The 21,557-nt window shown below is 40.7% G+C and overlaps 1 protein-coding gene across 6 annotated transcripts in view; it reads left to right on the top strand.

The window, feature by feature from the left end:
• The window catches only part of HTR2C (5-hydroxytryptamine receptor 2C), a 215,345-nt gene that overhangs the window by 150,289 nt on the left and 43,499 nt on the right, over positions 1-21,557 (top strand). The gene's annotated exons all lie outside the window — the stretch shown is intronic.

Raw genomic sequence — 21,557 nt, 5'->3', positions numbered from 1 at the left:
CTGGGAACTTTTTTTCTTTGAAGTGCTGGTCATGTATCTTTTCTCTTTATAGCATTACTGTGTTAAAACCCAGTTCTAATGCATACTGTGGCATGGTAATGACTTTTTTTGTGTGTGTGTACTGTGCTGTGAACATCTGAGCCAAATTGTTGACAGTCTTTAATGTGTTTTGGAGCAAATGCATTTCCTGAGGTACGATGTGTTCCACCTTATCCTTTAGTTAATATATTGATTCTTCTGCCTCAGGCAGAGATACTTAGGCTCATGTCTCTTGGTTGTTGCTTTTAATTTGAATTCAGTTATGAGCATTGAAGAAACTGTCTCAGACATTACAATTGTTTTAAATTCACTACAGAAATGGTCCATGAGCTATTAGATTTTTTTTCAGACATTCACATGGCTGAAATTCAGGCCTATAGCTTAGACTGTGCCAGGCAGCTGTAGAGAATATCTTTCCACATCTGCTGCATTGGACAGCAATTATATTCAAGTTACATAGGAGTTGCATAAGATAGGTTGAGCCCCTCTGCTCATTTAACTGATGAGTATCTAGCTGCTTTTAAAAGGAAGGGTCCTGCTCATGTTTCCTGCCTTCACTCGTGTCTGTATGTTCCCAGCACTTCTCTTGCATTAGTTCTCGCCTTCAGTAGACCCATTAGTGAACTATTCCAACTCATTAATTAGCTGGGATATTTGCCAGCTAGGAAAAAAAAAAAAAAGACAAAAAAGGAAAAAAGCTGGGCTGGTGAGCTGATAAAACTCCTCTCCAAGTGCTGAATTTCAGGCATGATGAATAGCCAGTCCAAAACATGCCCACAGCCATGTTTTCCCTCATGTATCTGATGGAACTGCAGTGAAGCATGAAAGTTCTGTGAAATAAAGTTCCAGCTATCTTAATTTTATCATCTTCCTCTATTTTCTGTCTTTCTGTTACTGCTTCTAGCCTGACAAGCAGAGTGGTTATCAAAGAGTTCCAGTTTGGTAGAAGGATGTGCTTTGCTCTCAGGGCTGAGCTAAAAGCATGAAAACTTTGAGTGTGCACAGTCCAGGCTTTCTGGAGTGAGAATCCAAGGATGAACCCAGCTGGGGTACATTGTTTACTCTACTGCTTCTCTCAGATTTTGTTTCCAAGATAGTAGGTCTTGATTTATGTACTTGTAAATTGAGCATAAGTGTGTTTACGTGTTGTACAGACACTGTGGGACTGAAAGGCTGTCTGAGAGTCTGAGATAATAGAGATGCTGTGTAAGCACTTGTAATGAAGGAGTCCTGATAAATTAGCTGTCAGGCTTCCTGTACAATTTTTCCTGTGAAGATATACCAATATATTGATGTCATAAGGGTACTTTGAAATATAGTCAGGTGAACTAGTTCACCTAAAGAAAGAACATGTCTAAATTGTAGTCCTGTTTCTCTCAGTATCTAACACAAGCTGATTTCTAAGATGCAAAACGGAAGGAAACCCAAGCTGTGGCGTTCTCCATTTTGCTCTTTCTTCCCCACCTGTTTTGACAGCTTGCATGGCTCCTGCCACTGGCCAGGTACATAAGTAGAAAGTTGGCAGTACTAGTCACAGGCCGCCTTCAAACCTGACTTAAAGCCAGGTTTGCTGAGGATCTTGTGGGGAGGCTTCTTTCCCATGACTCTGCACCTACTGTGCAGTTCACCAGGGTTGCCTTGGTCCTGTTGCACAGGTCCTGAGGCTGGGGAAAAAACCATCAGCTTCATTAAGATGTGGAGCTGAGCTGATTAGCCACAATGATTTACAGCAATGACTAAATGATTGGTGAACTTCTGGGTAAAATTTGAATTTTTGGGAAGGAGGTTTGCTCTGTGACACTTCCCTGGTTTTGCTTATGATTGAAACAGAGTGGCCTTTTACTTGTAGGTGAAGCAGTTTTGGCTGCCCTCTGACAGCTCACAAGGATGCTGGGACTTGACACAAGCATGAATCAATTGGCTTCTCAGAAAAATTCTGAGAACTGGCTCTCTGCCACTCTGCCTGGAAATGGGACAAAAGTAATGTCATTGCTTCATTCTCTTTCACTTTGCTGAAAATTTTTTTGTAGCCAAAAATCCTCAGGCTGGAAAAGCAGTCCACAAAACTAAGAAAAAGAAACAGCGGTGTGTTTTTGTTGTCAACAGTGATGGGATTTAGGGTGACTGAAAAACCCAAAGTACTCGGCTTTGCACGATGAACTGAAGTGGAGAAATATGGATTGAACGGACAAGTGCTAATCTGCAAAGAGCAAGTGGTGTGATTTTTGCCTCAGGAAGAAATGATGCTCGGGTGTGAGTGATGCACAGCAGAGGAGCAAGGCTGGAGACTCCTGAACTGATGGCACAAGCTGCTCCTTCTTAAGCCAAGGAGCTTCACTCCCATCACACACTGGACCCACTGACTCTTTGCAGAGCTGCCTCAGTTAGGAAACCTGAATGAGTGGGAAGATGCTGCTTCAAAGACATGGTAGAAGGTTATTTATTTTACCTTTCCATGTGTGGAAGATAGGAAAACATAAGGGCAGATGATGAATCCATCAGGAGTCGTTTGGGAAAACGCTCTGTTATGGTTTCAAGCCTGGGAGAGCACCTGTGGAGAGGGGATGTTATTATTTGTTCACAGAGGAAGATAATTTACTTTCAATAATACAAAAACACTTTAAAAACCCCCAATGTTTTAAAGTTCTCAGGGTCTAATTAAGGAAGTGTGTGCAATCAGCAGGCCCCTTCCTGGAGCTGGTGTGACATGTGGTGCAGTGTCCCACCTGCTGGGCTCCAACACCAGGGCTATGACATTCCCACCTCTAGAGCAAACCTCTGGCAGTTGAAGGTGTGTGCATCTTTCAGCACCTTAAATTTATTCTTGTTGACAAGAATCAGTATGTTCATATTTTATAGCATTTTTGAAGATATAAAACCATGCTGATTTCAGTATTATCTCCAGAATGTTTAAATGCGTTTGTGGGATTTTGCGGGGTCTTATATACTCAATAACAGAATTCACTCTTTCCGTTCTTGTTTAACTAATTTTGGATTAAAAGGATATGTCTAGAATTAAGCATGTTCTTGCCAGTTTAATATCACTTATTAATAGTATATTTGGACCATGAACAGAGATGGAAATTTACTATATTAGTTACTTTTAGGCAGCTTAACATTTTTAACAGAGAGAAAAATCCGCCTTATGTAACTAAGTCTATAATTCTAAATGAAACTCATTTAGCTGATCTGATAAATAATTAGTGAAATTGGAAATTAGATAAATGCTGATTCATTAGCATCTGGTTTTAGAATGTGATTGTAAGGAAATATGAATGGAAAGAGAATGTTGGAAGTTTATCTGTTGGTAAAGTTATATTTAGAGAGGATGAAAGTAATTTATTCAAGATTTAAGATGGCCTTAGCTGGCAATATTCAATTTTTTCCCACAGCAAAACAGCGCTAAAGATTTCTGCTGTTATAAAATGAAAGTGAGGGTCATCAAAACTCCTATAAGGATCATGAACATATTGAATAAATTTAGAAATAATAAATCTATCTAATGGGTTATTCTCTGGATTTTCATCTGGGGTTTTAGGGATTGCAGTGTAGAACTGGCAGGAGCAAGATGAGGCAAATTAACTGAAACATGGCAAAAACTGAAGGAAAAGCTTGTCCCACCCACTGCAGAGAGGAAACCTCAAAACTGAGCATTAATTTCTCTTGTTTTGGTACCTCTAGTACAACACACACTGTGGCTGTAGCTGTTTGACATGAGCTGTTGTTAGATGGTGCTGCACTTCTTCCATATGCAGGATTTTCTGTGGCTTGTTTGTGGACAACTGGTTGACTGTGAAGAATTGGCTCGTCGACATGGCTTCTGATTCTCATTTCTAATCTCGAAAATATATGAAATACTTTCTTCATCTCACTCTTCCAAGGAGCAGAATTACCTTAAGACTAAGCTTGCATCTGTGAAGCGTAGGAATGACAGGATTCATGAGACACTGTGCCCAGTAGGGGTCAGTTTGTGCTGTGGAAATATCTGGGAATCTTACATGAAGCACCAGAGGAAGACCTGTTGCTTCAATGATTTTAAGAAAGTTTTGGATCTGCAAGAGACTGTTACTCTCTGCAAACCATCATCTCTGCTGTTCTTACAGTGCTTGTTTCCCACACATCACTGTGCCTCAGACAGCAGAGCAGCATGTTGCTCTCATCTGTTTGGAAACTCCTTTCTCATTCCTGGTGGTGGGGAAGGTCCCCAGGTATTTCATGTGGGTCCTGCCTACCCTCTCTGTACCCCTGAAAGGTTTTACCTGCACAGTGGTTATCCTGTTCTCTGACAAGTGTTTTGGTGAGCAAGCAGAGTTTTTGTGCATGTGGAAGAACTGAGCTTTAGGTGTCAAACCAGACTTTGGACAAGCTGAGATGATTGCACTGGATTACAGGAATCTCTGAGCCCAAGCTGGAGGTGAGGGATTGCAGGATGATGAGCTGAGTTCTCAGAAAGGCATCCTGAAAGTCCTTGAGGAATGGTGTCAGAGATACCATTGGCTTAAGATCTGTGAGAAGCCGTTTTTAGCTCTTGCTCATGGTGTTTGCATAAGTTACAGATGGTTGAATTTTTTGTCCTCTGCTTTGTATCAGTACAGGATGAGTAGTTTCCTCAGTCTGTAGTGAGACAGTGAGCTGTCATTGCAGTGATTCATTACCTCACTATTGTTCTCTACACAATTTGTCAACCCAAACCCAACTTTTAGAAAATGCCCATATGTTTTACAGTATGGGAAAAATAATAACACAATGATCCCTGTGGATAATTAGAGGTTGTTTTCAGGGCCATAGGTAGTACATATGGAAATGGTCAGTTCTATAAATATATGGGTAAAATTCAGAAGTACTGGAAAGAAAATTAACAAATAATAGGTGCCCAAGTGTTCAATTGGCTCCAACAAAGCCCCTTAATCTGTGTGAACAAATGTTTCTGAGCCCATTTGGCTATACAATCTGTGCATTGTGTACTTGCTTTCATTTGCAGTAAATATGCACAAACCCTCAATATTACAGCATTATGTATACAAATGCAAGCCTTGGCTCTATAGAGTGGTGATGCACAGTGTAACTTGGTGCAAAGGCCAAACTTTAGACTAGTTCTTGGAAAGGCAACCCAACAAGTGAACTACAAAGCTGTGCTCAAGCTCCACACTTCTGGTTTTGAAAAGCAAAGTCCCAGAAGGACACTCAGCTTTCTCCTTCAGGTACCTACTGACTGTGTTAGCACCACAGTGCATGTTTGGAAAAACCCAGGCTGAGCATAATTTGTTTTTTAAGAGTTTTATTTCTTTTATTGGTCCTTTTCAGAGTAACTAAATATAACACCATAATATTCTTTTAATAGCCCTCTGACTGAAATCTTTTTTTTTTGCCTTTCTTGCAAGGTGGGTGGCCTTTATCATGTTTTTCACCATACTCAAGAAAAAATATTCAAAAAGTTTCAGAAATCTGAAGCAATGTGGGTTTTCATTTTGCTGCTTCCTACCTGCTTCCATCCTCTCTGAAAACTGAGAGAGAGATGAAAAAGAAACCACGCTTTCAAAATTCAGAAGAAATACAGCTTGGATTTATGCCTAGTACAAGGGTAAAAGGGTTGCACATTTTCTAACTAGGATTGTCATTTTCTAGTATACAGTGCTGCAGTTGACTCGCTTCACAGAAAAGGAATGTAATTAATTTTATTTTGTAGGTACAGAAAAGGGACCCTACCAGGTCATGATTTTCTGCTAGTGATTCACACAAGTCGGTCCCTTGGCTGAGTGTTCTTGAGGATGATCTTTCTATAACGCAGAAAAATCTCAATTATTGCTTCCAGCAGAGGTTAAAACAAGCTGCCATCTTGAGCAGCTTGGAGGTAATAAACTGTGCTGAACTGAGCCCAGCTACAGGCACACATCCTACGCAGGGCTCTGGCCCTGGATGCACACAAATTATGAGCTATATTCTTTATGCTCCAGGGACTATTAAGAAACATTTCTCTTTGTGCAAAAACTTTGTGAGTGACGGGTGCCAAAGTGACACGCGGATTGTCACATATTTGGGCTTCAAAATGTTCTGTTTGCCAGGGAAAGCATCTGTTTCAGTTAGATCGACAGCCAGTGCACCTTGAGCACCGGGCTGTGTAATCCCGGTGCTGCCACAGAATCAGACTCACAGAAAGGCAGCCCCAAATCAGTGCAAGTTAAATAAACTTTTGGGAAGTTCTGAGGACTCTTAGTTGAACCATAACTAATAACAACACGTTGAAAAAAAAATTATCAGGTAATTATTAGAGAACAATAACATTGTTAGGCTGATTGGGCTGTGCACTAAGGGGCTGTCAATCACAGTTGTTATGAAAAGCAGAGCATTTAGAGGCTGTCAGTCACACCTGTTTGTAAAAGCCGAAGGACTTCAAGAATTGTTATGCCTGAATTTACCAAATGCAGAAATAACAAAAGCACCAGAGTTTCACGCAGACTGATATTACAGTTTATGTAGAAGCTCTTGCGTAAATTTGTGCCTTTATTCATCTGAAAATATGACACTGGGAGCTTGGAAAGGTTTATTTTTCAGCTAGCTCCTTTATAGCACTGATTATTATTTTTTTTTAGGGCTGCTTAAGTGTGTCCAATCTGGTAACAAAAAGTAACTTTTGTTATATTCCTTTGCTGTGAAGCAAAAATGTTCGAGTTAGTATCCAAACAGCAGAGAGCTGGTGCTGGAGCCCTTCAGTTTTCTGAGGAGCTTCACACATTACTGCATACCTAAAACACTGCAGCAAATACCAGCTGGAGAATTTAAAAGGATTCAGGAAATCCTTAACATGGAGGTATTCACCCATAAATGCTACGGGAAATGGTCCCCGTGAGATTGAAAAAAACCCCATGGAACCTTCTGTCTTCATTTTCCAGAAAAGGGTTGAACCCACATATTCACCTGATCTAAACCAAAAGTAGTAGTTAGTTGTTCAGGGATGTTGTTTGTTGTCTTTGGGTTTCTTTCCCTTTCCCTTTCCCTTTCCCTTTCCCTTTCCCTTTCCCTTTCCCTTTCCCTTTCCCTTTCCCTTTCCCTTTCCCTTTCCCTTTCCCTTTCCCTTTCCCTTTCCCTTTCCCTTTCCCTTTCCTTTCCCTTTTCCCTTTTCCTTTTCCCTTTCCTTTTCCCTTTTCCCTTCCTCCATTTCCCTTCCCTTATTTTTCTTTTTCCTTTTTTTTTTTTTGTTTTAATTCAAATTGTAGAGCTTCTGTGAGAAGATAGCTTTCTGATTATATATTTCTACATGTGAAAAACTATACTGTGTATCACCCCACTGTGTCCTGGATCTGTAAGTCATCACATTTCACAACTGAGGCCAGCTGGAAGTGTGAGCCTGCGTGTTCAGTGTTCATAACACTGCTTGAAAACCTGCTTCTTACTGAATAAATCATGGGTTCCTACTACTTTGAAAGGTTTCCATCAAGGAACCAGTATAGTTTGGTTTTATCTCAGAACACCTAGTGCTTTCAGCAGATTTCTTGCTGCTCTGGGCCCTGCGGGAGCCCCAGCATGAATAACCGTGGCATTAAGCCCTACCCAGACATGATTTTTTTTCATTGTTTTTTCTCATATTGGGAGCTTCACTTTACCAGACACAGCATCAGGAGCATGTTCCCCGAGTACTGATACCTTCCACCCTTGCCAGCAGTTATTATTGCAGTGGTGGCCTATTTTATTGGGCACTTCATTAAGCACTGTGGCACTGAAGGAGGAAAAGGGGAAGAGAAGTCACTGCTCGTGGCTTGGCTGCCCTAAATAGATGTAGAAAGGAAAGGAAAAGGGCATAACCTGCCCAAAGCCATCCAGTGAGCTGATGGCAGACCCAGAGGTAAAAACTACATCTCTGTGGCATTCAGAGGAGTTTCTTAGGTGGACATGGCTCACACCACCTCCCTGGTGACGTGCCCATGGACCGCGGCAACGAGCATCTTCTTGCCAAAGCAGTAGCTGCACTCACACAATGGGTAGTTAATTCAGTGAATTATTAATGCAAATGTTAATAATTAAACTCAAGTGGTTAATGAGTTTCTAGAGAAAAGATCAAATTATACTCTTCAGATGTGGAGTTAGAATTTTGTCTAATTAGAAGAAATATGTTTTTCCCGCGAGGGGCAGTTGCTGAAGTGACAGTTTGGAGACTGTTGTGACAGCATTTGCAGCGATGGGTGCCAGCCAAAGAACAGAGCTTTTTTAGTATCTCTGATAGCATAGTAGTTTCTTTCGAAGGCATAATTATGTTGCATTCTTTGCACAGTTCATTAGGAAAAGAAAAACAAAGAACTTGTATTCCATGTGGTCGATGTTCACACGTTTTTATCTTAGCATGATAGAAGTTGTTGGATCCAGAGAGTAACATGATCTCTCTCTCTCTCTTTCACTGCTAGCCCAGAACTAGCACTAAGTTCTGTTATTCCCACATCTGTTATTCAAGAGTCTTTTTTTTCCTATGAGAAATCTCAGAATGTGTAAAAATGTCAAAAGACTTCTGTAAACTGAAAATCTCAACAAGTAATGGATTTGTGTCAACTTGGGTGATTTCGTCACCTTGAAATCTTCAATTTATGTAGAATTTTTTTTTCTGCTACTTTGTCTAATATAAGAATGAAAAAGTAATTCTGAACTTCAGGATTATTTTTGTTTTCAAACTATAAGAATGAAATTTTCCCACTATTTTTCCTGGGTACTTTCTGTCGAGAAATGCGTGAAAACCATTCCCGGGTAAAAAAGTTTCCATGTTGACTTAACACATTTTTTTGGCAAGAAAAAAAAAGTTTTGTGGAACTATTCCAAACCAAATCTTGTAATAATTATTATCTTCATTCCATCGTCCCATTTGCATGCAAAACAAGTAAACAGGATTGCCACAGAGCCAGAATTCATCAGATGTGTCAAGATAAAGCAGATTCAGTTTCTTTGAGCATATGTAAGGCAGTCCTTGTGGCACGAGAGCACATGAGAGAACAAAAAACCTTTGCTAGTCATTAAACAGACATAGCAGAGCAGAACTATTTCATATTTCCAGAAGTTAGCATTTACTAAACCTCTGGTTTAGTCCCTTTGTTTGAGAAAACCCAATAAATATGTGCCAATAACTGTATAACCTGCCAGATACCAACAGAGCCCATGGAACTGGTTCTGAGTGACTTAACTCCTGTTTCTGTTTAGTGACACCTTGAACTGCCCTGATACGGTGGGAAATTAGTTCCATACCCGAGGACATCCAAGCCTTGGTGTGGAGGCTATTGAGCAGTGATGCCTGATCTCCTCAGGTGGCAAGCAGGGTATTTGTAATGTCAGAAGGAGTCAGGGTCTCCAGCAATGGCTTGTGCACTCATTAGCCTTAGTTTCTGCATTTTGAAGAACTCCAAATTCTGCAGGTGATAACAATGCAAAAAGCTGAAGTGAAACATAATGACTACTAAGTAACTACTAATAAAATTAGTTATAAACACACCCTTATAGAGGTGCCTTTTATTTTCAAATTTCTACCCTGTTTCCCTATAATGAAATTGTTCCAGGTTGAGCATGTTGGGCCTGAAGTCTTTTCAAATGTAGGTGTCTCCTCTGTGGTGGTGGGAGGATTGGGATGGGCAGGAGTGGGGATCTGTGGTGCTGCCCTACAGGAGAAGATACCAGAGTGGTGCTGGCACCCAGCACAACACAGCCCGTGCCAGGGCCCAGAGGAGTTATGTGCAAGAGCTGCTCCCTTACTGACTCCTGTTTTATGAAACCTTCTGAACCTGTGGCATACACTGCAGGGATTTTATGAGGTAATTTCGAAAAAAAAGAAAAACAACCCTTCCTGCAATTCTCTGTTGGTTTATTCGCACTTGGAGGAGCTTTTTCCTCTGCCCTAGGGCAAAAGGAAACTTTTCCTGCTGCAGAAGCTGAAGAACTCACTGAAAATAAATATAATCCCTCAGATTTTGTAGAGAAACATAATGTGGGTCTATCTGGTTGGCTGCGCTGCTTCAGCCTTTTCAGGCAATTTGCAGCATCCTCCTTGCAACTGAGGAAACTCTTCCAGCATTCAGGAAAACACAGTGGAGATGTCCCCTTGTTAAATGTATTTTCTGTCTGTAACTCTAAGCTATGAACTGTGAAGATAAATCATAGCAGCTGTGTCACATTTGTTTTGGAAAGAATCTTGTGTTACCCCAGGATACAGCTGTCACTGGGAAAAGGAATGGTGGAAGGTACTATTTTCAGTCACACAGGAAGATGGTGTCAGCTCTGAATTCTTTCCAAACCCTTTACCTGGTAGGAGGATCCTTACACAGACAACAGGAATTTGTGGCAGAGATTGTGATAAGGAAAATGACCAAAACCCAGAAGTCTATTGTTATTTGCTTTCCTTTTTTCTTTTTTTTTTTTTTTTTTTTGGCTCTTGGATTATTTTTTTTTTTATAAAAAGAAATTATTATTGAGTTATTTATTACTGACAAATGGATCTAGATTGAGATCATGCAATGATTATCTATATATATTTGCATATATATTTATATACATACAGAAAAACTTATTACCTTCCAGCATGAGCTGGATGGTGGTAAATTGGGAAAAAAATCTTGGTTTTACATGGCAAGGAATTGTGGTAGGACAGGCAGGGTCTGTTCTTAAATCACACAAAACAATGCAGAGTTTGGTGAGCTGTGGAAAATCTCAAAAGCACACACACACACACACACAAATCTCATTTAATAATGGATATCCTGGCAGGAGCAATGGAGGAATTCAGGAATTCCCTGGTGGTTTGTTGTTATCACTGTATCAGCTCTGTGAGTGAGGCATGTTGAAGCATAGGGGAAGAGAGGAAGATTGTTAAGTGCACAGCTGTTGTTACTCAAAAATCAGGCTAAAGCTCATAAAAATCAGCACACCAGGCACACCTGAGTATGGATGGCTTTGCTTCTGATGGCCCTGTGTGAAGTGCAGCAGAGCAAATGTGCTTTATGTTACCTCTATTGATAAAGAGATCTTCTAAATAACATTTATCTAAGCAAGAAAAGAGGTAAGAAAATGTTTATAAAATTCTTTCATATCCTTGTCTTGTCCAGAAGAATTATTTAGGATTATAGCTTTGCTCCTGCATTATTTGTGCACATTTTGTATCACTGAGAGCCTCTATTTTCTGTCTTCACAAAAATGTAGGAAAGAATTCGTGCAAGCAGTTGTTCACCTCTGGGTAAAATGCGATCAGACAGCATTGCCTGTTGGGATAAAAGAGTGCAGTGCTGTCATTTGTCAGGGCAGTCTTGGTGGGCCTAGAGGACAGAAGGTTAGGATCTAGGAGTTGCCTTTTTTCTGTGAGCCTATATGGTTTTCTTTAGCCCTTCTCTTAAATTTCTGTTATTATCCTGGCAGAAGAGATTAATTTCCTTTCCAAAATTGTTCTAATCTGAGGTCTTCTCACTAGTAAGGAAATGTGTTCAGCTGGCTGCTGACACAACATCTGTAGGCAAAAGGCTTGTGAAAGTCAAACACATTCCTAATTTATGAGGTACAGACTGTTCTTGTACTCAGGTTGTAGAGACTTTGGCTCATATAAAGTTTCTGTGATGCTCTGTAGATATTAAAAAAAGAAAAGCCATTCCAGTGCAAAGGAGGTTTCTTGGGACTAGCAGCTCTCTCAGACCAGAACATGCCCCTGTGGGGTGCCCTGCTTGGAGGCTCCCTCCCAGCTGGCTGGGAATGCTCCTCTCTGCCCAAGACTTATTGGTCACCATCATATCAAAAACTTGCTTGTTATAGGAGATATTTGCACTGATCTGGTTCATCCCAGAGGCTGACTTGCCACAGCTGTGGCTTAAGCAGACTGTAAGTCCCACTTTAATCGTGCTGGAATGGGGTAAAATACCACAGCTTGCTCTTAGTGCAATGTACAGGAGCATCAGGGCCTTGTTCCCTGTGGCCTCTCCTAAGGTTTGTCACATCTGAGATGTGGGAGTTGGAGTGTGGGTTTGGTTTGGGCAAGAGCAGTGTTGTGGAACCCTGCAAATTGAAATGCTAGCTTTGGGGAATGACAGTGTGTTATTGTGGAGACACCTTCAAACAACGTTGTAGTGGAAGGACGGGGTCAAGAATAAAGCTTGGACCCTGTCCTTAAATTTTAACCTTTCTTCTGAAGAATCTCTCACTGAAGTTGTTGAGTGCAAAGTCACTGGCCTTGAGAAACTTTTAGAACCGTCAGTCAAGTGCCCAAGATCAGAAAATTTGGAAGATAATACACTCTGCTTTTATATATATGCTTTGCTTTTTGTTTCTGAAGCCTTTAGGAGATGTGTTTTTCATGTTTTGTCTGCAGCCCTGAGACCTTCTGTCTCAAAGGGCTGGGAATTGAAAACCTGAGACACAAGACACTAAAGGACTTGTGAGGAAAACCTGTGGCAGTTTGCAATACTAGGCTACTTTCATTTTTCCCAAAGTAATATGAAAGCAGGGATTGGAGTAACTCACACTGCTGTTAGCTCTCATAACTAGTCTGGGCTTTGGCAGCTTAAAAGAGAGGAAGTAAAAAGAATTCGATATTAAATAGTAGCAAGTGGGAACACGATGCATTTTAACATGTTTATCAGAATTCTTTATAATGTTTAAAAAATAAATTTATGATTGAAATTCAGCCTTGCCCTGTATTTTAGCCATTCATGTAAAAAAAGCTTATTCTGCTTTTTCCTGTTGAGTGTTGAGATTCAGATCTGTGAGAGGCTCTCTCTGTTTCTGTCCTGGGAGCAAGGAGCACAGAGCATTGGGCTTTGATGTAAACTCTTGTTTTTCCTCTGTCTTTTTTCACGTGTTTTTAAATATGTGTATTGTTTTAACGAGCAAAATAGCTCTAGTTCTCGAGAAGTAAGGCCTGTTCTTCTGCCCTCCCCATCACACTCCTGGCTGTTGTTGCTGAAGCCTCTCAGCTCCTGGAGCTGGGTGAGAAGTGACCCTCTCTGTGAGCTGTCCAGCAAGGCCATGGCAGCAGCAGAACTGGCTCTGCTGAGTAGGCTCTGAGAAAGAAGTGCAGCACCCTCATTTCTGAATGGGTGGTCTGATGCAAAGCTGGGTCTCTTGTTTCTCTGTGCTGCACCACAAGGCTCATATCTTTGGCAGAATAAAGCCCTTCAACGTCCAAATGACTACAATAGTGCTTCTATCTGGAAAGCACAAACTATTATGTACTTCGGTCTTCTGAATGAATTTAATGGTGTAGAAGCATCAAATAGAAAAACTTTTGTTTGGTATTGTTATGTATTATGAATCCTCAATGAAGTTATAATCTCTTAGTTTTGGTGGTTGGTTTTTTCTGCTTTCCTCCTTGATTCTGTGCTTGAACAGTGCCTGCCCTTCCACTCAGCTTTGGTGGTGAAGTAGAAGCAGGAGTAAGCTCATGTTTACTTTCAGGGCTCTTCTCTGGCCAGGGCAGAGTTGCCTGCTGGTTTTGTGGGGCTCAGGTCCCTGCATTTGGTGAAATTACTGTGCCTTGGGTCAGTGTATGCAATAGTAATAATACTTGCACCATCTCTTCATCCTCAGCAAATGTGAGGTCTCACAACTTGGTGGTAATGAAAGAGCTTTACGATATTGTGCCTTGCTTTGGGCTTGCATTTGGCTCAAAGAGGGTCCTCTTTGTGTTCCATGTTTATTTTTGATTGATACAGAGACAAACTACTGCAAGAGGATTTCTTGGGTTGCTTCTGCTGTGTGTAGGTGACTTTCTCCATCGTAGGTGTTCCAGAGATGTTTGGTTTCTAACATTTTCCATCTCAACAGCTCTCACAGCTGCACATAAAGCACTGAGACTGCAGCTGGGTTCAAAATCCTCTGGTTTGCTCAGGAGCTGTAAACTGATATTTCAACACATTATGTTTATTGACAGCTGGCTGCTGGTTGTCTGATCCATCCCTGAGGTTCCTAACTACTTATAAGGTGCTCCCCAATTTGGTTAACGTGCCTTCATTCAGTCCTCCTTTTTGATGTCTTATTGCTGATGGGCATTCCCAGGTGTGTGTTTTGGTGGCCTTGGGCTGGAATAGTGCTCAGGTGTCTGTTTTGCCAGATCTTGCTTTCTTTGAACCTCTTGTGAAGTGTTCTGCAGTAGCACATCACCACTAGCACAGGTTCTGCTATCCACCACTTACTGATGATGCTCTTGCCCAAAGGGGTTTTCCATCACAGAACATCATCCTGTTCTGTGTCAGCACCTGTACTGAACTCCTTGTTTTTTTCTGACAGTTTAGATTTGCAGAACAAAGTGCTTGAGTAAGGTATTTTTTTTTAATGACACTGAGAGGTCTGTTATACTTTGGAGCAGAACATAAAACCTAATTCTGCCTAGGGCAATCCCATGGAAAATCTAACACTTGAAACCTGGCTTGAGTTGTGCTGCACACAGGAATTTTCCCTCAGTAGGGTTCAGAAGTTCTCTTAGCCCTGTGTTATGGGCTTCTGCATCCTGCTTTCTTCAGCCTTATGTAAGGGCCACAAGTGTGAATTTGTTCTCACTTTTGGGAGTTCCTGAGACAGTTCACTAAAGGGCCTGTAAGCTGCAGTCAGAAGTTCAAACCCATACAGGTCACAGATCAGCCAAACGACTGGTCCAGTGGCTCTTTCCCCAAATTATTAAGGAGACAGCAAGCAGTGGTGGCAGCAGGGAGCTGTGCCCTTGACTGAAGGGCACAATTTCAGCCCCTCAGGCTGATCCCACCAGCAAGGTGCTGTGACTCATTGTGCTCCTGTTGACCCATGTGGATGAAGGTGATTTCGGCCTCACTGAGTACTCAGTGTTTCTAATTGCTCTTTGGACTGCTTTAGCTTAATAAAACTGGGAACTGGAAAATGTGTTTGCCCTCTGTATGCAAATCTTCCTCGAGGGTCAGATGTGTGTGAGAGGAAAACAATGCCAGTGTAATTTTGGAATTACATAGTGATATTTGTTAACTCACCTGCACATGGAAGTCTATTACTGCCTGTTAATTAATGGAAGTAACATAATAGTTTCATTTTTAGAGTGCTGCTATTTAGCAAAATGTGTTTGCAGTAGTTATGCTGCCTGGTGAAAAATTGCTTAAAATATTGTTACCTGGCCTGATACTGCTTGTCTTTAAATATTCCTGTGATCACTTCTTTGTGTTGGAGATGGGTTTAGAGGTGTTTGTGTTATCGCACAAATAGATCCAAGCCCCATTTCTGCAACTGTTCCAAGTGTAAGTCTGATGACACAGGGGATAAGATCTCCCTTCAGCTGGGATGTTCAGGATATATGGCCAAACCAAATGGGAATGATACAGGAATCAGGACATTGGGTTCTTGCTTCTTGGCTTTCCTGTTGCTAATAGGTCAACATGCCAGCATAATTAATTGATCCAGCCTGCAGAGAAGTTGTATCTACTTGTCACAACGCACGTGTGCATTGGGAATCCCAAACTCCCATTAATGGAGCAGGAGTGCCAGGCTGGTCTAGCACTGACAGAGCTGATTCCCAGCTGACACAGCCTGGCTGTGATTGTGTCATCCTCATCCCCACATTGTCCAGCAAGGTAATTAATGGACCTTGTGTCCAAAGAGATGTCTCTGACACTGACTCCCTGACTCCCCAACCTCATTTGATGTCTCTCAGTGCAGCTTGCTGTGTGCTGTGCTTGTACTTGTGAGCTAAAGCAATTTCTGCCTCAAACTGTTGGAGTGTTTGAACTTTTTCTCTGGCAAGAGGGAGACACACTCCTTGCTCAAAGACTTCAGATGTTGCTTCCAAATGTACTTTTGCTGGACTCACTGAACACTGCACTCAGTGGTAAAGCTCTCATTCCCTTTTAATCATTGGTGCCAGCATCCAAATTATTTCAGTTTGTGGTGATACTGAAGTTGTTAGAAATCAGAAGACCTTTCATTTCTGATGGAGTGTTTCCCTCCTGTGAAGGGCCTGTTGTTACCAGAGGAATAGAAGTGTTTCTCTTTCAAACATACTTTACCTGTGTGTGTGTGTTTTTGTGTGTGTTGTTTTTCTGCACTTGACAATTGGCTGTTTGTTACTTCCTTAACTCTGAGCTGTTTGCAGAGATATTACCTTGCTGACAAAGTGAAAGCAATTTAGTAATCGCTTGCGAGAGAAAATCGACTCCATTAGAGTTCAGCTGTCTTTGTTTCAGCCATTAAAATGCAGACATTGCCTGATTCATATATGAATTGCTTTGATAGCTTTGTTATTTTTCCTCAGTCTAGTTGAATAAAAGTGTATTTGATGATCTCCCTTTGATACACTTGTGCTGTTGTGACCTGTGGAAGCAGAGCCTGCTCTCCTGTCACCCATTGCTTGCATGGGGACAGCTCTCTTTGGTCTCTGACCACACAACACAGCAGTGATCCACAGCCTGTCTGGGAAACACTGCTGATGCACCTGAGGAATTTCACCCAAAATTTTAGGTAAATGTAGGAATAACAGTCCTTTAAAAAAGGAAATGGCTGCTTTGGATCAGGTTTGAGTGATGTCACTTCTAAATACAAGTTTTCCTTCATATACTGTCACTGAGACCAGAGGTTGTCCTTACATCTCTCTGTTAGTCTTTAGCCTTCGTATCTTCTCCATTGTGATGTTTCTGGTTGTGTCTACAGCTTCTCACCTGTTTTCATTTTACTTGCTGTGGTCCTAATCCTTTTGTTAAATGCAGCCAAGCATCTGCCTGCTCTTTGCAGCACCTTGGGACTGCCTCCCTGGCTGCAGGTCCAGCGTGCCTCAGTTGTGACAGAATCCGAATGGCACAGAAATCCTTATTTCGTGTGTACGCCCGTAAAGAGAAACAGGTTAATCCGAATCACGTCAGCTTTGAGAGACCTCCTTTGCCTTTCATATCATGCTGCAAAGCGAAGTATTTTCCATTATGTTTTGTCTCCTTCCTTTCATTTTTCCTGACTCACATATTGATGTCATAGATGACAGTTTGTGTCAATGCAATTTGCTCCCATGGAAATGACTCCCGCGCAGCGCGCGCGTGGCATCCGACTCCTCACTCCGCTGCTTACATAATTTGGGAGCTGTCAGAGCTCTACCCCAACATTGCCCATCTGTCTATTCTCTCAAAGTTAATGAGCCTTTTTTCTTCTTGCCTCGGGCATATTACGCACCCTGATTTATTCGTAGATGATGTCTATTAAAATTGTCAAATGCTTTGAAAATTAAATTATCTCTCTAAATAAAGAGCCTGCTTCTAATCTCGCTGAAGATGTTTCAACACAATTGGCCTGCTTTCTGGTACAAATCAACAGTGACTATGCTGAGCTCTGTCTGACCCCCAGGCAATTGGGCTTTCTTATTTAATTGAAAATACTTGTGATTTACTATAGTGTAAGAGCTTAGAATATGTCCCTGGCTTAGTCTGGGAACAGCATCACCAATGCAGAATTTATCAGGATGAAGGCATCCAGGTTAAAGTGACCTCTTATGGCATGAAGCAGTCAACATGGGTTGGGGGGGTGTATTTGTTTGCTTTTAAAGCAATGAAGCACAAAGGAATCTCTTGTTTGGTATATATATATGTACATATATGTATATATATATGTACATATATGTACATATATGTATACATATATGTGTATATATATATATATAGCTTAGATTGTATTTGTCCTTTTCATGTCCCACTTGTCCTTATGTATGGCTCATATGCTGAAGTAATTATCTTTGTTTCCAACTGATAAACTCATATTTTACAGCCAAATTCTTTTTAGCTATTTGCGGTTTGTATTATCATATTTCATTGTTATTTGATTAGTTCATTCCTCAATCATTCGGATTTTCCTGTGTTATGTTCCAGCCTTTCCTGGTGTGGGTGTTGCATCCTGGTCTTGAATCATTAATACATTTAATTCCCAAAGTAAATGTTTGGATTAGGCAACATAAAAAAAAAAAAAAAAAAAAAAAAAAAAATCAGTGAAATTACTATAAAGATCAAATCTTTCCAACCTCAACAAACACCTTGATTCCAGCCCAGGGTTTGTTTTTTCAGCCTAATCCATTTTCATCTCCTTTGCAGCCAATACCAGGGCAGTCTCACAATTGCTCTGTTCATCTTGTTCTCTGGAGTTTACCTAATAACTTCCCTGGTGACACCATATCAAATGGTTTAATGGAGTGTGAGTAAGTCAGAAACATTGCTTCTTCCCCCCCCTCTAAAGAATGGGGTGTTACAGAACAAACGAACAAAATCCTGTGGCACCAAGTTAGTGTCCATGTGGGAAGCTCATATTGCCTTTTATGGTACCTTCCGTGCATTTTTGTGTTTTAAATTTTCCTTTTAAATCTGTTCTGAAATTTTGCCTGGTTGAGGTCAAACTAAAAGGTTTATAATTGTGTGGATCATTTTTTACCTTTAAATGCAGGCATCACACAGAACAGTTGTTTTAACTGTTTTGATTTGATGTTCTTTGTCCTTTTTCTCTCTCTTTTTTTTTTAAATACCTGTTGTTAAGGGTTTTCTTTTCTATCTACTTTTGTCATTATGGTTTCCATTAGTGCAGATTTACCAAAATATCCAATTGTGATTTATTTAGATCAGAAAAGTGTTGGCTTTTTGAATTTATACTGTCAGTCACCCCCTTTCAGGTCCATATGGATCGGTCTTCCAAGGGAAAAAAAAAGATGAAGAAAAAAGTTAAAACACCCCCTTCCCATGAATAACTGTATTTTCTGTGTAATTATTATATCAACTGTTACTATGTGTGAGAGATATAAGTTAATTAACACATTAATGTTTCAATAATCCCTTCTCTGACACTGTAGAAGTATGTGACAACACATACTTAATTAAACTATTACAGTAAAACCCGTGAGCTGTTTGTCAATTCATTAGGGACACTTTTTATTATGCTTTGACCTTAATTTTGCTTTTCCCTGGCTTATCTGATTCTGTGATTTACTTTTTTTTTTTTTTTTAAGACAGTCATCAATGACAACAGGAGGGGCACTTAGGAATATTAATAGCTCACCACCACAGTAGGGAGGAGGCCTCTGTTAAATTCTTTGAGCTTTGAATTAGAGAGTTCTGAAGGTTGAGGTGCTTACTGGAAAAACTGATTTAAGGGAGAAGCTATTTCAGCCGTGTGAGGTCCTTGGTGAGCAGCCACGTCCTGGTGATGGACCACAATGGGTGAAAAACTGCCTGAGCTCAGGGTCCACACGCAAAGCAAAGGGGGATGATCTCCCTGGATCATGTATGGCATGTGGTGCAGGGTGTGTTCCATGTTACTGCATAATAAATCTCAGTTTGTTAGAAAATGAGTGATCCCGTGGCGTGACTTCAGACGACAAGCAGAGCTGGAATGAGCAAAATGCTAAACATCACATGATTTCTTGCTTGATTAAGGAATTTGACTTATTTAGTAATAGATGAGTCACCACTATTCCCCCAAAACATGAGCACATGTGTTTTGTGTAATGGCGTGTGTACATTATGCTGTGACTCATGATCCAGGCTGGTGAATACCCATGTTCTTCCTTTCCAGACTGACTGCTGCTCTATGTTACTATTGTAAATCAAACTCATTATTCCTGCATGTGAGATTGCCCCTAAAACATAAATTGAAAATAAATCACTTCATGATTACTTTTTATTTAGATGTATGTGTGTATTTAGGTGTGTTTTCCTGTGGTTGCACACGTACTGGTAACAAATGCCATATATATGGTAAATTAAAATTATGAAGAAATTCAACCACACCTGGGACAGACCACTGTGGTGCAAAACCTGCTGAAAATCTTCTGGTTTTTAAACAGGCCTAGCTTTAAAACTTGCGAAAAAGTTAGCTGCAGAAAGCCAGGCTAGTGTTTTTGTTGTTTTGTTTTATTATGTTTTATTTTGTATGCAAACATTGCAAGTGCTCACTTCCAGACCTTAATGATGTAAACAAAGAGCTGTCATGCAAAACATTTGAGAGAAGAGAAAAATTGGGTTTCTAATGAGTAAGTTTAATAATAGTTTACTACAGCAACCCTCAAAAGCTGAAGGCACCATGCAAGATTTTTGCTCTGATGCTACATTTGATGTTTACCACATTTTCCAGCTGAATTAAAAAGGGACTGAGGGAATGTAACTGCAGTGGTGGCAGAAGGCAGGTCCTTACAGCCACAAAACCTACCTTGGGAGATTGTACAGGCTTTCAAACCTCCAAGTACCACGGGGTAAATACACAGGGAGTAAATACACAGTGAAAACTGTTGCATTAAGGGTATAGAAGTTTGGCAGGAGGTAAATTCCCCTGGTGTTCCAATTGGTCCTCAGAAATTAGAGGCAAGGCCTAATTACTGGTGGTAGCAAATTCAGGCTGTAAGTCTGTTCAAACTCAGTAAAAACTTTCATGGCACAGCTGCACAAATAGTGCAGTTACCAATCCAGGATGGTGGGAATGATCACATTCAGTGAGGACTTTCCACCATCCAGAGTCATGGATAGTGTGGTTTACTGAAGCAGCAGGAAAGCAGCATCAGGATTGCTGTGAGAAATGCACTAACTACAGACAGTTAATATGTGTTGTGACAGAAGGTATAGTAACACATTTATTATATAAATAAATGAACATTCCCAGGCCTGCTCCAATGCAGTTGGAGATGCAAAGCTCATATGAAGGTGTCCCTTCAGGAGAGGAGGAGACACAGTCAGTCGACTGATCCTGAGCAAGCAGAGGTGTTTTATTCTCCTTCTCCATTTGTCTCAAAACTCCCCTTCTTTTATGCAATAATTTTTGTCCCTTCCCAAAAGGGTGGAACTATCACATGTGATAGGTGGATTTTGGTGACTGATCATACTTGTAGTGCACGTCCTCTCTTCTCATCATTTGCATTCCTAGGGGTGTGAAAGTGAATATGCAAATAGGGCTTAATGAGGGTCGTGGTTACTTTCAGTCAGAATTTATAGTTGACACAAGAGGCAGAATAAACACTTTGGTCTTCTTCCATCTGCTGAAGTGGCAGTGAAGGCTGTCTGACCTTCATCGGGGGTCTTTGGGTGCATCCTTATCTCCTTAACAAACCAGATTTATAAGAAGGCTTGTTATGCACTGTGAAGGGGGAGTGAGGACAATCACTGGTATAGAAATGAGGTGCTGCTTCACCCCAGGCACCATTCCATCCTTAGCCAATGCCCATAGTAAGGTGTCTTTTTAATGTTGTTATTGAATGCTTTTGGTTATTTATTAATAAGGATGAAGCAAAATCCAAATTTTAATTCACTATTAACTCTGCGTGCAGTGACAGGTAAATATTGCAAACACAATAACAATAATACAAATAATAATACAAAAATACATCTGCCAAGGAGACCGAAGGATGCTCAGCTGGTCTTTCTGAGCAGGTGAATTTCAGCCACTGAGTACATGTGTATTAATTAAAACAAACAAACAAACAAAAAAAAACCCCAACTAAACAAAAAAATTGGAGAGGCAGTTTGAAATTATGTCTGCCCATAAAAGATATGAACACCTAGGGTGTAATCATTCCCAGAAGTTAGGACAGTATGTGATGAGATTCAGAT

This window comes from Chiroxiphia lanceolata, chromosome 14 (assembly GCF_009829145.1).
Source record: "Chiroxiphia lanceolata isolate bChiLan1 chromosome 14, bChiLan1.pri, whole genome shotgun sequence".
Lineage (NCBI taxonomy): Eukaryota > Metazoa > Chordata > Aves > Passeriformes > Pipridae > Chiroxiphia > Chiroxiphia lanceolata.
The sequence above is the reverse complement of the archived record's forward strand: the minus strand, read 5'-3'. Positions and strand labels throughout refer to the sequence as shown.